General features: G+C 42.0%; 1 long non-coding RNA gene across 5 annotated transcripts in view; it reads right to left on the reverse strand.

Annotated features, from left to right (window-relative positions):
* Nucleotides 1-814: 814 nt before the first annotated feature.
* The window catches only part of LOC106567934 (uncharacterized), a 90,505-nt gene continuing 73,200 nt past the window's right edge, over nucleotides 815-18,119 (reverse strand). Inside the window, exons 3-4 of one of the 5 annotated variants that reach the window (XR_001320197.2) lie at nucleotides 11,878-12,083; nucleotides 815-4,535 (exon numbers count right to left, since the gene is read on the reverse strand). This is a non-coding gene — a long non-coding RNA (uncharacterized lncRNA). Of the gene's footprint in view, nucleotides 4,536-4,897; nucleotides 4,987-10,428; nucleotides 10,481-10,873; nucleotides 12,084-18,119 lie in introns of those variants that run through there. The other 4 variants (XR_001320200.2, XR_001320201.2, XR_001320198.2 and 1 more) reach the window with 4 other exon arrangements.

Here is an 18,119-nt window from a genome sequence, read left to right on the forward strand (position 1 = left end):
CCCAACAATGCAGAGAGAAAGAATATAGAGAAATATTAGAAAAGTAAAACATGTAATATAAAAGTAATAATAAATACACAATGGGTAATGATAAATGTAACATATATTTTACATCCAACTAGGAATAAGGGACAGATAATAAACAGTAGCAGCTGCGTACGTGATGAGTCAAAAAAGTTAGTGCAAAACAGGTCAATACAGATAGTCTGACAGATAGTCTGGGTGGCTATTTGGTTAACCTCAACAGAGCTTGAGCTAACATGCACTAATGTGATTAGCATGATGTTGTAAGTAACAAGAACATTTCCCAGGACATAGACATGTCTTATATCGGCAGAAAGCTTAAATTTGTGTTAATCTAATTGCACTGTCCAATTTACAGTAGCTATTACAGTGAAAAAATACCATGCTATTGTTTGAGGAGAGTGCACAACAAAACTTTTATCACGGCATTTGATTTGAAACATTCACCTCTGAAGGTAAATAATGTAAATAATGTACTCAAATCATTAATCTTGCTCTGATTTGTCATCCTGAGGGTCCCATAGATAAAATGTAGCATAGTTTTGTTTGATAAAATCCATTTTTATATTCAAATGTAGGAACTGGGTTCTACAGTTTGATCCCCTGCCAAGCAGTTGCCATACCAAGCGGTGATGCAGCCAGTCAAGATGCTCTCAATGGTGCATCTGTAAAACTTTTTGAGGGTCTGAGGGCCCATGCAAAATCTTTTCAGACTCCTGAAGGGGAAGAGGTGTTGTTGTGCCCTCTTCGCAACTGTGTGGTGTGTGTGGACCATGATAGATCCTTAGTGATGTGGACACCGAGGAACTTGAAACTCTTGAAACTATTCATTCCGTTAATTCTGTTGAAAAACGTTTCTTCAACGGAAGCAAACAGAACGAAACAGGGATAAACATACCTGAATTTGTCCAATAGAATCTCTTTTTACAACTTGTTGGACTAATGATTACCCCCTAGATCAGCTAAATGCATGTTAACCATCATTGTTATGTGAGCTGATTTGCAGTTTTTTTCTTTTTTTGTGAAATAAAGATGAATCGAAAGGCTCTGTGTCTATGGCTTTAGTGCAGATGAGGTACACGATAGAGCATATTTGGTTTGATAAAGCCTCCTTTATTTCTTAAGTTGTGTGTTTTTAGATCATTTAAAGGTTACTTGTTTATGGTTGATGATCTCAGCAACCAAAGGTGTGGGATGCAGGAGGCCCGTGGGCTTAAAATGTTGTTTCAACTTAAATTGTCCACAACTTCAACTCCATTGAATTATGGTATGCAAAGTCAAAGGTAAAGTTGGGGTCTATGAATAGACCAGGTGTTGGTAGTGTTAATGTACTGTACTTTCAAACTGCTTGCTTGTGAGCATGCACACACACACACGCACACGCACACGCACACAGACACACACACACACACACACTGATCTTATCCCTCTCACAGTTATTTGCTTTGGCTGAGTTTTTCTTTTTAGCTTCATTTGTAACAGTGAGAAGCTTGTGTTTTGCCATGTGCAGATGATGTCTTGTTGTTTTTTTATGTGAGATCCCTTGGGGCCAAAACTTCAAGAGAACTGTCAGCAGATTCTGATAAAATGTACAAGCACGGTGTTTGCTTTACTCATCAGAAATCAGTCTCCTTTGTGTGGAGCAGGATTTGATTCCCCAGCCTGCTAGTCCAAGAGGGTCTTTTGAGTTCAGAACAACATTTCGGGAAAACAGGCGGCAGAAGCCCCCTGTGAGCTCTCTCTCTCCCACCACGATTCAAAGGAATGAAAGAGCCCACCATCTTCAGTGGAGCGCCTCAACAGCCTGAAGAATAAGAGTTATTTGTTATTTACTGGCTGGTAATACTGTACAACTTCATTATTGTTACATACATACTTTGTAAGGTAGATTATAAAACAGAACTTTAAAGGGCAAGTCCACCACTTTTCAACCTAATTGTCATTATCTCCAGCACAATACCATGTCTACATATGTGAAAACGGCACGTTTCTATCTTTTGCAGAAAAAATATAAAGTTTAGAAGTTCTACCTGATGACATAATCAAAAGTTTAAACATTTTAAAAACTGTGATTTTCAAACACTAGGAGGTTTATGGTGACGTGGGATCCAGGAAAATACCCGCCCCCATCTGTAAATATGAATTAAATTGTTAAATTACGAGCCTAGTTGATTTAGCCACAGAAAAAAGCAGGAACCTTCCCGCTAGCCATGATTGGCTGAGATAATGGATGGGCTGGACATGCAGGGAGATGAGTTTGGATTAGTCTGCCATGTAGTATGCTTCTGTTTATAACGTGAGCTGCTCAGTATGTATTGATAATCCTTCCTACCGCTGCTTTTTTTTAAAGTTATAACGTTAGCCATCGAGAACTACAAAAGTTTTACAACTTTTCTTAACAACATTGATGCCCTGAATTTAGCAGGCACTATCGACAGATCAGTTGACAAAAATGTTTTGATGGGCTACTTTCTGCATACGCCACGGTCAGTGTGAACCGGCGTGACTTGACACAGCGCTGGCCAAACAAGATGTAGCTACAAACAAAACAGAGTTAAATGGTTCCAGTCTGCCATGAAACATTCATCCATGTATAGACGTAAGAGTCTAGTTACATTTTCAGATATTATAAGTTTCAAATTTTGTCCGAAAATAATTTTCATTGCAAGTTAAAGCGAACTCTTCACTAGCAAGCAATTGTTAGCTTGCTGGCTCGCTAGCTAACATTACGTGTGTGATCTGTGTCTGGGGTAAACACGCACTATATCAAATAAAATAAAATTAAAACGTTTATTTGTCACATGCACAGGATACAGAAGGTGTAAACGGTACAGTGAAATGGTTACTTGCATATGTGCATAGCAGCAAAAACAGAAAGTGTCCAGATAAAAATATTTTATAAATATTTTATCATTATTAGATGATGCTTTCCCACACACACTTGTCTAAATTAATGGGTAATGTGAAATAAATTCTATAACAATCCCCCAGCCACATCTATCTAAGTGGATGGGTCGCTATTGTCTAGACATGTACACATGTTCAGGAAATACAATTAATGGCCATAATCTCCCCCAGACCCACCTGGCTAACTTGATGGGTCATGTAATCATCTGGCGAAGTGGAGTCTTTTGTTTAGACATATAGTTTGCTAGCTAAACACTGAACTGGCATAATCCCAACTCATACTACTACCGCGAATACAAACTGATTGTCAATGCTGTAGTATGAATCTGCATGTAGCTAAAGCTAAACAGCTGGGTTCAATGTTAGCTAGCTAGCTAACATTGAATCTAGTTGGTTAGCTGTATCTACATTGGGGCAGCCCAATTAAAAATCACATGCACAGCCTACTTATTGCCAATATAGGTCTCACTACACACCCATCCTTTACCCAGATTTTAACACATTGGGGTAAACCACTAGGGCAACTTTATGAAGCCCAACATTAACCCACATCAATTCCAACATGGCAACCACATGTGGGGCCAATATGGATGTTGAGGACAAAACTTTGTGGGTCCCTGTTGGGTATCCCTCATAGGGCCCATGGGACAGCCCTCCATTAACCCATATGGGCACCACATGGAAATGTTGGCTGGGATGTAGACGTTGGCATGGTGCTAGAGATAATGAATATGAGGTTGAACAGTGGCTGAATTGCCCTTTAACAGTTCATTCTGTACAATCAACTTTAGAGATATTCATTTCCTGTTATTCATGAATGATTTGATCACTCGTGAAGAATAATTTGTTACCTCACTAGGTGATGTGTTCATGACACATTGAAGCATGTAGCCTATAAATGTGAAGATATGAATGCCTTTGTGTCTTGTAATACTTACAAGGTCTTTATTGTTTTGTATGTAGTATAAGAATACTTTACCAAGTCAAATTTACTGTAGAACTGTGTATAAAAAGGTTATTCTGAGTACGCATGATATCAACAAGTGGAAGTCCTGTGTAGCTCAGTTGGTAGAGCATGGTGTTTGCAGGGTTGTGGGTTTGATTCCCATGGGGGACCAGTACGGAGAAAAAGTGTATGAAATGTATGCATTCACTACTGTAAGTTGCTCTGGATAAGAGCATCTGCTAAATGACTAAAATGTAATGATGCTTGAGATACTGTATATCTAAAGGATGTTTATGACCATGACTTTATATTCTTACTGAGATTCTTCTACAATCTAGGGTTTTCAAACTCTTATCATTCACCTCAATAACAACACAATGCCCAGTGAGGGTGTGATCTGTGAGAAATTGTTCAATATTAGGAGTAATGGAGATGATGCTAGCAGCAGGCTCTGGTGGACTGGCTAAGCTCTGTGCTTTGTTCCCAGATGTATCACTCTGGGTGGCGGGGGAGGAGCGAGTGTTCCGAGCGATCAGAGTTGGAGAATTAGGATGCAGCTCCCATCGTCAGAGCCGAGGAGCTGTCTGCTGCCTTCCCAGCAGCCCCTGGGCCAGTGACAGGGAGATGGATGATATCTGCAGCCTGGCCGCACTGCTCCCTGAGCACAGTCTGGCCATGCGCGCGCACACGCACACACACACACACACACACACACACACACACACACACACACACACACACACACACACACACACACACACACACACACACACACACACACACAATGAACCTAGGATATGTGTGCCTAATTCACCTCCACCAGGTGTTGCCTAGGCAACCAATGCACGCTCAGGGGATATACAACTATGCAGTGTTTCTTATACAGTGAACAAAAAATATAAATGCAACATGTAAAGTGCTGGTCCCATGTTTCGCACAAAAAAAATAAATGTACTGGAATGTCCACCAGAGCTGTTGCCAGAGAATTTAATGTTAATTTCTCTACCATAAGCCGCCTCCAGCGAATTTGGCAGTACGTCCATCCAGCCTCACAACTGCAGACCTCATGTAACCGGCCAGCCCAGGGCCTCCACATCTGGCTTTTTCACCTGCGGGATTGTCAGGGGAAAAAACTGTAGGTAAAAATACCTCCCAAGTGGGTGGGTCTACAGTTGAAGTCTGATGTTTACATACACTTAGGTTGGAGTCATTAAAACTAGTTTTTCAACTACTCCACACATTTCTTGTTAACAAACTATAGTTTTGGCAAGTTGGTTAGGATATCTACTTTGTGCATGACATAAGTAATTTTTCCAAAAATTGTTTACAGACAGATTATTTCACTGTATCACAATTCCAGTGGATCAGAAGTTGACATACGCTAAATTGACTGTGCCTTTAAACAGCTTGGAAAATTCCAGAAAATTATGTCATGGCTTTAGAAGCTTCTGATAGGCTAATTGACATCATTTGAGTCAATTGGAGGTGTACCTGTGAATGTACTTCATGGCCTACCTTCAAACTCAGTGCCTCTTTGCTTGACATCATGGGAAAATCTAAAGAAATCAGCCAAGACCTCAGAAGAAAATGGTAGACCTCCACAAGTCTGGTTCATCATTGATAGCAATTTCCAAACGCCTGAAGGTACCACGTTCATCTGTACAAACAATAGTACGCAAGTATAAACACCATGGGACCACGCAGCCATTATACCGCTCAGTAAGGAGATGCGTTCTGTCTCCTAGAGATGAATGTATTTTGGTGCGAAAAGTGCAAATCAATCCCAGAACAACAGCAAAGGACCTTGTGAAGATGCTGGAGGAAACAGGTACAAAAGTATCTATATCCAGAGTAAAACGAGGCCTATATCGACATAACCTGAAAGTGTGCTCAGCAAGGAAGAAGCCACTGCTCCAAAACCACCATTAAAAAAAGCCAGACTACATTTTGCAACTGCACATGGGGACAAAGATCGTACTTTTTGGAGAAATGTCCTCTGATCTGATGAAACAAAAATAGAACTGTTTAACCATAATAACCATCGTTATGTTTGCAAGCCTCCCCCTGAGGCTTGCAAGAGGAAGAACACCATCCCAACCGTGAAGCACTGGGATGGCAGCATCATGTTGTGGGGGTGCTTTGCTACAGGAGGGACTGGTGCACTTCACAAAATAGATGGCATCAAGAGGCAGGAAAATAATGTGGATATATTGAAGCACCATCTCTAGACATCAGTCAGGAAGTTAAAGCTTGGTCGCAAATGGGTCTTCCACATGGACAATGACCCCAAGCATACTTTCAAAGTTGTGGCAAAATGGCTTAAGGACAACAAAGTCAAGGTATTGGAGTGGCCATCACAAAGCCCTGACCTCAATCCCATAGACATTTTTTGGGCAGAACTGAAAACTTGTGTGCGAGCAAGGAGGCCTACAAACCTGGCTCAGTTACACCAGCTCTGTCAGGAGGAATGGGCTAAAATTCACCCAACTTATTGTGGGAAGCTTGTGGAAGGCTACCCAAAATATTTGACACAAGTTAAACAACTTAAACAAACAATTGCGTGTATGTAAACTTCTGACCCACTGGGAATGTGATGAAAGAAATAAAAGCTTAAATAAATCATTCTCTCCAATTTTATTCTGACATTTCACGTTCTTAAAATAAAGTGGTGGTCCTAACTGACCTAAAACAGGGAATTTGTACTGCTCCCCTTCCCAGTCATGTGAAATCCATAGATTATGGCCTAATGAATTTATTTCAGTTGATGGATAATATACAGTTGGCTGGGTTTTCCGTGCATCGGTAGGAGAGAACAACTATGTCTGGTAAGACGAGGGGTGAGGGTGTGTGTCTACTTGTAAATAATAGCTGGTGCGTGATGTCTAGTTTTAAGGAACTCTCAAGTTACCTCACGATAAGCTGTAGACCACACTATCTACCAAGAGAGTTTTCATCAATATTTTTTATAGCCGTCTATTTACCACCACAAACCGATGATGGCACTAAGACCGCACTCAACGAGCTGTATAAGGCCATAAGCAAGAAAATGCTCATCCAGAAGCGGTGCTCCTAGTGGCCAGGGACTTTAATGCAGCCAAACTTAAATCCATTTTACATCATTTCTACCAGCATGTCACATATGCAACCAGAGGAGAAAAAAATTTTAGACCACCTTTACTCCACACAAAATAGACGCATACAAAGCTCTCCCTTGCCCACCTTTTGGCAAATCTGACCATAATTCTATCCTCCTGATTCCTGCTTACAATCAAAAACTAAAGCAGGAAGTACCACTGACTCGCACAATACAGAAGTGGTCAGATGACACGTATAGTGTGCTACAGGACTGTTTGACCAGCACAGACTGGAACATGTTCCGGGATTCATCCAATGGCATTTACAAGTATACCACCTCAGGCACTGGCTTCATCAATAAGCGCATCGACTAGGTCGTCCCCACAGTGACCATACGTCCATATCCCAACCAGAAGCCATGGATTACAGGCAATATCCGCACCGAGCTAAAGGCTGGAGCTGCCGCTTTCAAGGAGGGGGACACTAATCCGGATACTTATAAGAAATCCCCCTATGCCCTCAGAAGAACCATCAAACAAGCAAGGCATCAATACAGGACTAAGATTGAATCCTACTACACCGGCTCTGACGTTTGTCGGATGTGACAAGGCTTGCAAACTCTTACGGACTACAAAGGGAAACCCAGTCATGAGCTGCCCAGTGACACAAGCTTACCAGTCAAGCTAAATTCCTTTAACGCTCACTTTGAGGCAAGCAACACTGAAGCATGCATGAGAGCACCAGCTGTTCCGGATGACTGTGTGATCATGATCTCCGTAGCTGATGTAAGCAAGACCATTAAACAGGTCAACATTCACAAGGCCGCGGGGCAAAACGGATTACCAGGACGTGTACTCAGAGCATGCTCGGACCACCTGGCTCGTGTCTTTACTGACATTTTCAACCTCTCCCTGATCGAGTCTGTAATACCTAGATGTTTCAAGCAGAACACCATAGTCCCTGTGCCCAAGAAAGCAAAGGTAACCTGCCTAAATGACTACCTCCCTGTAGCACTCACGACGGTAGCCATGAAGTGCTTTGAAAGGCTGGTCATGACTCACATCAACACCATCATCCCGGAAACCCTTTACCCACTCAAATTCACACACCGCCCCAACAGATCCAAAGATGATGCGATCTCAACCGTACTCCACACTACCCTGGCAGAGACCTGACAGTGTGGTGCCAGGACAACAACCTTTCCCTCAACATGAGCAAGACAAAGGAGCTGATCATGGACTACAGGAAAAGCAGGGTCGAACACGCCCCCATTCACATTGATGGAGCTGTAGTGGAGCGGGTCGAGAGTTTCAAGGTCCTTGGTGTCCACATCACCAACCAACTATCATGGTCCAAACACACCAAGACAGTCGTGAAGAGGGCATGACAACACCTTTTCCCCCTCAAGAGACTGAAAAGATTTGGCATGGGTCACCAGATCCTCAAAAAGTTTTACAGCTGCACTATCGAGATCATCCTGACCGGTTGCATCACTGCTTGGTATGGCAACTGCGTGGTATCCAACAGTAAGGCACAACAGAGGAGGCCAAGCTTCCTGCCATCTAGGACCGATATACTAGGCGGTGTCAGAGGAAAGACCAAAAAATTGTCGAAGACTCCAGTCACCCAAGTCATAGACTGTTCTCTCTGTTTCCGCACAGCAAGTGGTACTGGGGTGCCAAGTCTAGGTCCAATAGGCTCCTTAACAGCTTCTACCCCCAAGCCATAAGACTGCTGAACAATTAATCAAATGGCCACCCGGACTATTTACATTGACCCCCCCCCCCCCACCCCCTTGTTTTTACACTGCTGCTACTCACTGTTTATTGTCTATACATAGTCACTTTACCCCCACCTACATGTACAAATTACCTCGACTAACCTGTACCCTCGCACATTGACTCAGTACCAGTACCCCCTGTATATAGCCTCGTTATTGTTATTTTATTGTGTTATTTTCTAGTTTAATTAGTTAGTATTTTGTTTACTCTTTTTCTTGAAATGCATTGCTTGTTAAGAGCTTGTAAGTAAGCATTTCACGGTAAGGTCTTGTCACGATCGTTGTAATGAGCGGACCAAGGCGCATCGTGCGTAGAGTTCCACATACTTTATTACATAGTGAAACTTAACCATAACAACAAAGAATAAACAAACGTCCAGTACAGCGCTCACTTGGGCACTAACTGAAAACAATATCCCACAACACAGGTGGAAACAATGGGCAACTTAAGTATGATCCCCAATTAGAGACAATGATAAACAGCCGCCTCTAATTGGGAACCATACAAATACCAACATAGAAATAGAAACGCTAGAAACCCCCCTAGTCACGCTCTGACCTATACACCATAGAGAACCCAGAGGGCTCTCTATGGTTAGGGCCTGACAGGTCTACACCTGTTGTATTCGGCGCATGTGACAAATAATATTTGATTTGTTTTCCTTATATGAACTGTAATTCAGCAAAATCTTTGAAATCGTTGCATGTTACGTTTATATTTTTGTTCAGTATATATGACCAGGGTTGAAAATATACAGTAGGCTATAGAGATCCTTAGAAATACCAAAAGACAGACAAATGTGTAATATTAATCTGTTTATTTTCACCCAATTTGTAATGACATTTTACACTGTTTGCATTCAATCATTTGAATGTTTAAAAAAAACAAAAAACATGTTTATGTAACAACATAATAAAATACAAAATATTGGACGAAATCATATGCTGTAAAGCTCAAGATATAACGTGTATCTCAAGAAGCATTACATTATCACTATATAGTCATAAAGGCTCTTACAAAGAAAAAAGCCAAAAGTACCAAACATTACCCAAACTCCCCTTGTGTGTTTGTGAGAGAGAATACATTTGTTCTTGCTTTTTGGATACATGATGTGCGCTTGACATAACGTATCTAGTCGGGTGTTTAGGCATTAAAGGCCCAGTGCTCTTTGCTAAGAAGCAATTTTTTTTTTTTTTTACCATTTTACTTAAAAAATAATCTCAGTAAGGTACTTAATTGTTACCCAGAAATTATATTTGATATTGAGAATAAAACAACTGCATTGGACCTTTAATACATATACAGCGCATTCAGAAAGTATTTAGACCACATGACTGTTTCCACATTTTGTTACGTTACAACCTTATTCCAAAATTGATTACATTATTTATTTTTCCATATCAGTCTTCACCCAATGACATAATGACAAAGCAAAAACAGTTTTCAAAAATGTGTGAAAATGTATAAAAAATTAAAAACACATATCTAAGTATTCAGACCATATGCTATGAGACTCGAAATTGAGAACAGGTGTGTCCTGTTCCATTGGTCATCCTTGATATGTTTCTATAACTTGATTGGAGTCCACCTGTGTTAAATTCAATTGTTTGGACATGATTTGAAAAAGGCACACACCTGTCTATATAACGTCCCACAGTTGACAGTGCATGTCAGAGCAAAAACCAAGCCATGAGGTTGAAGGAATAGTCCGTAGAACTCCGAGACAGGATTGTGTCGAGGCATAGATCTAGGGATGGGTACAAAAACATTTATTCAGCATTGTCCCCAAAAATACAGTGGCCTCCATCTACTGTATGAAGTGTGGAACCACCAAGACTCTTCCTAGAGCTGAGAGATGAGTTCCTCTGTGAGAGTTCCTCTGTGGAGATGGGAGAACCTTCCAGAAGGAAAACCATCTCTGCAGCACTCCACCAATCAGGCCGTTAGAGTAGCTAGATGGAAGCCACTCCTCAGTAAAAGGCACATAACAGTCCACTTGGAGTATGCCAAAAGGCAGCTAAAGACTCTCAGACCATGAGAAACAACATTTTCTGGTCTGATGAAACCAAGATTGAACTCTTTGGCCCGAATGCAAAGAGTCACGTCTGGAGGAAACCTGGCACCAATCCTACGGTGAAGCATGGTGGTGGCAGCATCATTCTGTGGCAATGTTTTTTCAATGGCAGGGACTGGGAGACTAATCAGGATCGATGGAAAGATGAACAGAGCAAAGTACAGAGAGATCCTTGATGAAAACCTGCTTCAGAGCACTCAGGACCTCAGACTGGGACGAAGGTTCACCTTCCAACAGGACAAAGACCCTAAGCACACAGCCAAGACAATGCAGGAGTGGCTTCGGAACAAGTCTCTGAATGTCCTTGAGTGGCCCAAAACATTCCGGACTTGAAAGTGATCAAACATTTCTGGAGAGACCTGAAAATAGCTGTGCAGCGATGCTCCCCATCCAACCTGACAGAGCTTGAGAGGATCTGCAGAGAAGAATGGGAGAAACACCCCAAATACATATGTGCCAAGCTTTTAGCATCATATCCAAGAAGACTCAAGGCTGTAATTGCTGCCAAAGGTGCTTGAACAAAGTACTGAGTACTTCTGTAAATGTGTTATTTTTTACTCATTGTGTGAAAAAATGTCTAAAAACCTGTTTTTGCTTTGTCATTATGAGGTATTGTGTATAGATTGATAAGGGGAATTTAAAAAATGTAATCCATTATAGAATAAGGCTGTAACATAAAAAAATGTGGAAAAAGTGAAGAGGTCTGAATACTTTCTGAATGCACTGTACACTTAGCACCTTTTTGTTTCTATCTAGAACCTAAAAGGGTTCTTTGGCTGTCCCTATTGGAGAAACCTTTGACAAACTGTTTTTGGTTCCAGGTAGAACTAAAAAGGGTTCTACCTGGAACCAAAAAGGGTTATCCTATGGGGACAGTCAAATAACCCTTTTGGAACCCTTTTTTGAAGAGATTAGGTGTGTGTGTGTGTGTCTGGACAGTGTACGGAGTGTGAAGGGTCAGGCGGTGCCTCACCTCCAAAGCCCCTTGGGACATCTTGCCCTCCTTTCTCTTGTATTCCCCTTCCCTCCTCTCTTTCCTCCCTTTTTCTGCCTGTTCTCATTACCCTTACCTGCTGTCCTCCTCTCCTCTGTGTCGCTGACGTTCCTCTTGCCGTAAGCTCAGCCCGAACCCAGTGGCCCTGTCGCCTGGGGAACAGCCACTGCATACTAATGACAAGGGGAGAGGAGGAGAGAGCGTTCTGCTCTGCTCCGTCTGAGGAACGCCTCCCTTCAGCCACCCTGTCCCTTACACCTTGGCTACCTACTTCTCTTCATCCTGGGGAAACAGACAGAGAGGGAGAAAGAGAGAGAGAGGGAGAGAGAGAGAGAACACAAGAGACAGAGTGAAATAAAGAGTGAGAGGGAAAGAGAGTTAGATAAAAAAGAGAAACAAGAAAAGAGAGAGAGAGGGAGATAGAGGCAGAGAGAGGGGACATACATCAGTGTTTTAAGTGACTGCAGTGGGACGGGGCAGACTAAAAGGTTGTCTGGTGTCTCCCTGTGCACAGTGGGCATCTAGGTCTGCAGAGCCACATGCCCCAAACGACTCTGGCTAATTACCCAGCTCCAGGCTGTCTGTCTGGCAGAGCAGCAGCCAACACGCCTGACATTTCTACTGACTCATGGCGAGACAATGCGCCATGTGGACCAAAATGGAGGAAAGTATAATTAAAACACAGAGACTAATATAATTAAAACACATAGACTAATGTTTCCAAATGTAAAATAATAATATGGTGAAACTGAGGGTAAGGTTCGAGATGTTAAAACTTCTTGGTGACAGGGGGCAGTATTCAGAAATTCAGATGAATACGTGCCCAAATTAAACTGCCTGCTTCTCGGGCCCAGAAGGTAGGATATTATATTATTAGTAGATTTGGATAGAAAACACTCTGAAGTTCCTAAAACTGTTTGAATTATGTCTGTGAGTATAACAGAACTCATATGGCAGGCAAAAACCTGAGAAAAAATCCAACCAGGAAGTGACTTGTAGTTCTTCTATCTAATCCCTGTTCAAACTACAGTGTCTGTGGGGTCATTTAGCACTTCCTAAGGCTTCCATTGGCTGTCAACAGCCTTTAGAAACTTGTTTCATCCGTCTACTGTTACTGGGCAGAGAATAGGAGCTCAGTCAATCAGTGGACTGCCTGGGACCAGTGAGTTGTTTACTGCGTGGGCACGTTGGCGTGCCTCTCCTTCTTTTTCCTCTGTAATGAATGCGCTATTGTCCGGTTGGAATATTATCTACGTTTTATGTTAAAAAGACCCTAAGGATTGTTTGTAAACATCGTTTTACATGTTTCTATGAACGGTAATGGAACTATTTGCCTTTTCGTCTCTGGTTCTGCGCTCTCGCGTTATGCCTTTGGATTAGTGACCTAAACACGCGAACAAAAGGAGGTATCTGGACATAAATATGGAGTATTTCGAACAAAACGAACATTTCTTGTGGGAGTCCTGGGAGTGCATTCTGACGAAGATCAGCAAAGGTAAGGGAAGGTTTATAATACTAATTCTGAGTTTAGTTGACTCCAGAACTTGGCGGGTAACTGTATAGCTTGCTTTGATGGCTGAGCTCTGTACTCAGAATATTGAAAAATGTGCTTTCGCCGAAAAGCTATTTTAAAATCTGACACAGCGGTTGCATTAAGGAGTAGTATATCTATAATTCTTTCAATAACTGCTCCACAGTACCTAAACAAGAAAGGATAATGACAGCAATTAGTGAGAGAAGGAAAACCAGGAAAAAGGATGTTTACAATGACTGGAGGATGAACATTTCAGGAACATTCCGTGGAAAAAAGTAATTTGGATTCATATATCTGAGTTACACAAAGATTCAGGCAGAGTAATTCACATCGTACCATTCAGTGTGTGAAATATGAGTTTATTTTTTATTTTTACCTTTATTTAACTAGGCAAGTCAGTTAAAAACAAATTCTTATTTTCAATGACGGCCTAGGAACAGTGGGTTAACTGCCTTGTTCAGAGGCAGAACGACAGTTATTTACCTTGTCAGCTCGGGGATTTGATCTTGCAACCTTTCAGTTACTAGTCCAACGCTCTAACCACTAACCACTAGGCTACCTGCTGCCCCTGCCGTGAAATATGAGTGAACAGATTGTGTGTCCATGTGACCAACTGTGCATGGGTTGGGCAGTGCAGTGCACTCGAGGAAACACAAGGAACTTCCTCTGTCATGATTTCTTTGTAGTGACACAATGGAAGCCAGAATGCAGGATTTGTGTGTGTGTGTGTGTGTGTGTGTGTGTGTGTGTGTGTGTGTGTGTGTGTGTGTGTGTGTGTGTGTGTGTGTGTGTGTGTGTGTGTGTGTGTGTGTGTGTGTGTGTGTGTGTGTGTGTGTGTGTGTGTATGAATGTGTGTTTGTGCAGGTCTGTGTGCAGTATCTCTGGGACTAAGTCTACAGTCTCTTTATTGAACATGTCCTTGCCGGGTAAAAGGTACATTCATTGGTCCAAGTGTCTGGTGGCCAACTAACCAACGGGTTAAAAGCATTTCTCTGTGGCGACACAGCCAAGCCAGCTGTAGGTCACATTCAAGTCCCAGAGTCTAATTATCCCAGCCAGTTGCGGTTCAATAACTCCAGCAAGCCTGCAGCCAGATACCGCGTTTCCGTGGCAACACCTCTGACGAAGTGAGAGGCAGGGAGGCAACCGTGGATGTGGGGAGGAGGGAGGGAATGGGCGGGGTACCCAGCTAGAACACCATCTTGGGCCGCACTTACATAGATAGAATGCACACATAACACATGCACATAGACATGCACTCACTCATGCACGCACAGACACACACTCAGGCAAACTTAAAGTGCCAGTGGACATGCTAAGGTCTTTTAGTGAACAATAACCATATATTCAATACCACTGTCTAGACATCAGTGTCTCTATACTCCATCCCTATGCCTGTGGTTAAAACGATGTCTCAGTGCAGCCAGAGGTAGATACTGTCCATTCGATAGTGTGTTCACACTCCAATGTTCAACTTACTGTAATGAACTTTATTCCTGGCCACCGCTGGCCTGAGCATAAAAGGGAAAACTTGGCCCTTTGTGTTTTTGTGTCATTGATTATGGTTATATTGTCTAAAGTGCTAAATGGTATATTGTCTTTAGCACTACATTCCCCCCAAATGGATTAAAACAGAAAATTACATTTGCTTTAATGGGGACGAACACCGGGGTGTGTGCGGGGAAGTGTCATTTGTGTGGTTTTTGTGTGTTCAGGTGACTGGCTGGCTTCCTGCCGCAGTGTCTGGAAACTCAGACATAGTTCCCCCCCCGCCACACCCCGTGCCTCAGTGGTCCGTCCCCTCCACCCCCCCTACTCACCATGCAATCATACACACCTGCTGTTCCCCCCCATCTACCTGAGATAAGAGATCCACTGAGCTGCAGCTCCGCAATGCCTGACAATCAATGGTAGAAAACAAGACGATAATTCCTTTTAAATCCATCTGATTTCTGTGTCAACTCTGTCCAATCAAAATGTGCCCTCTTTAGAATAGAATGCAATCTTTTTCTTCATACACCCTGGGTCCGTCGGCGAACACACTTTAATTTAGAATAATCTGGAACCAGGGTTTATCCACGGCTGGTCAGGGATGGAATCAATATTTTCTGCTGCAAGAAACTGATGACTAACAGAGAACATGGAACTACATATTGAAAGATATTTATGTAAGAAATGCCTTGATGAATGTGGTTCGCAGTATATCACACATTTTTGCTGAGCCAGAGATTCTGAATGCAGTACAAAATGTCACACTGGTTGTTAAATGGAAATAGAAATGGATAGATGGTTGGAGTTTCACTCAATACATTTATTGTGTCAGAGGCATATTTGATCTCCTTTTTGTTAAACTACACTATCCAGGCCTCTTCCTAAATGTCTGAATGCACTAATATGTATCCTAATATGTCCAATTCCAATCCATATTACTAGAGATTTATATGGTTTAATTACTCTAAATCAGTGGTTCCCAACCTTTTTCGATTACTGTACCACCAACTGAATTTTGCTCTGCCCGGAGTACCCCTGAAGTACCTCCTCGTGCATTTTACCAGTAAGCCTATGGTGTCATGAGTCTTCAGTTGTCACTAGTTACCACAGCCACATAGTCAAAATTGGCAATATCTAAAAAAAAATGCATGATTTCTTCATTTAAGGTTAGTGTTAGGCATAAGGTGAGGTTAGGGTTAGGTTTAACATCAGATTTTAAGAAGATAAATTGTAGAAATAGGCAGGATTTAGCCATATGTATGACTGTGTCTGTGATTGTGGTAACTAGTGATGACCTAAGTGTCACGCCCTGATCTGTTTCACCTGTCCTTGTGCTTGTCTCCACCCCCCTCCAGGTGTCGCCCATCTTCCCCAATTATCCCTTGGGTATTTATAACTGTGTTTTCTGTCTGTCTGGGCCAGTTTGTCTTGTTTGTTCAAGTCAACCAGTGGTTTGTCTCAGCACCTGCTTTTCTCCAGTTGCTCTTTTTTTGCATCCTGGTTTTGATCCTTGCATGTCCTGACTCTGAGCCTGCCTGCTGCCCTGTGCCTTTGCCCTTACTCTGGATTACCGACCTGGGCCTGCCTGCCATCCTGTACCTTGGCCCCACTACTCTGGATTATTGACCCCTGCCTGCCTTGACTTGTCGTTTGCCTGCCCCGGTTGCAATAAACATTGTTACTTCAACACAGTCTGCACTTGGGTCTTACCTGATACTAAGTCTTAGTACCCCTGGTTGGAAACCATTGCTCTATATGGTAAGAGGGGATTTTGATACATGACATAATGTAGAACTGCTGTTGCTGATGATCAATGGGAGAAATTACAACACAGTATGTTTACCTCTTTAACTTGAGGACCCACCTCCACAGTGGTTCAAGATAAAATCTCATTACATAAAGTCCAAACCAGCTTCAGACAAGAGGTCTGTCCTACTGTACCTTCTGTCTATATTTGCTTCAAAGGAATGAATTAGCATACCTCTTTTTTTTTTTTTTTACATAAATAATATAAACAGTTGCTGATGTCTAATGATACACATAAAGTGCCACAAGGTATGAGGTGGTTTCTTATTGGTCAGCACTGATAGTTTTTCCCTGCTCATTTTCAATGTTTCGTTTTCTTTGTTCATTTTCTTTTTGCAGAGTAAACAAACACTTCTCCATCAGAGGTCATCAACCTTCAACATATCAAAATGAGATGAGGGAGGGAGAGTTAATTGTTTGAATTGTGAATTGTCTAAATTTACAGGGATTTTACACTACATCTCAGAAACCTGCAATGTTTGAGCTATTCATTTATTTAAATGTGTCTGTCTTAAATTCTATCATTATCCCTTGTTCTCATTTGACGTTGTAGAATCCACTAAACATAGGAAGACGATAGAGGAAGACCAAAGATATAATTCTCAACTTGTAGCCTGGAGATAACCAAAAGTCATATCCAGAATTCTCTTTTACTCTATTTTTGGATTCTCTCCATGCTGTAGCACAGCATTTTAGCCTTTGAGGCTACTGTACTGCATTTCAGTGCCAAATAAATCCTTCTAATTTGCACCAGTTTCTAATTGTAAAATAACTTGAAATTTCACAAGTTTTCTAGGGCTAGGCTATTCCCTATTGAACAGTGTTAAAGGCTAAAGCCCTGAGGGTTGCTGAGATGATTTCACTGTGTAATATATTTATGTATTGACTCCTTCAGATGAGGATATGGGCTGAGAAGAGCAGGGCAGCCAGCCTGCTTTGAAAGTGTTGTGGGAGCTAGCAGCCTAGCGCTGAGTTGAAGATTTCATCAGTGGGTTTCCTACGAGTGCTAGCTGCCTCCGTGCCTGCCAGGCTTCGCCACGTGTCAGACACATCCTAATAAAACTGTCTAACTGTTTTGTGGGCACCAGCTCTGCACTCGCTGCGCCGTGTCTGACTGCTTGGTATTCATGGGGGCATGGCACTCACTCCTTTAGCTGTTGCTGGGGGCTCTGTGGCACAGACACAGACTGATTAGTTGGCATCAGCACTGTTCACTATGAACACCAAACAGGGAGTAGATAGGGAAAAAACATAATTAGTGAGTGAGTGTGTGTGTGAGAAAGAGAGAGGGAGCGGGCATAGAGAGAAAATCAATTGTTTTGAAACTGCATTTCTAATGTGGGTAATTTAGTAGAAATTAGTTTTTTATAAAAGCAAGCTGCCTCGGGAAAAGCAGAAAGTAAAAAAAATTAGGTCAGCTGTGAGGGTGAATGAATTTACATCTCTTTAACAGAGATCAGTGTTAAGGACAGGGGGAATTTGTATGA

This window comes from Salmo salar, chromosome ssa13 (genome assembly GCF_905237065.1).
Source record: "Salmo salar chromosome ssa13, Ssal_v3.1, whole genome shotgun sequence".
NCBI lineage: Eukaryota > Metazoa > Chordata > Actinopteri > Salmoniformes > Salmonidae > Salmo > Salmo salar.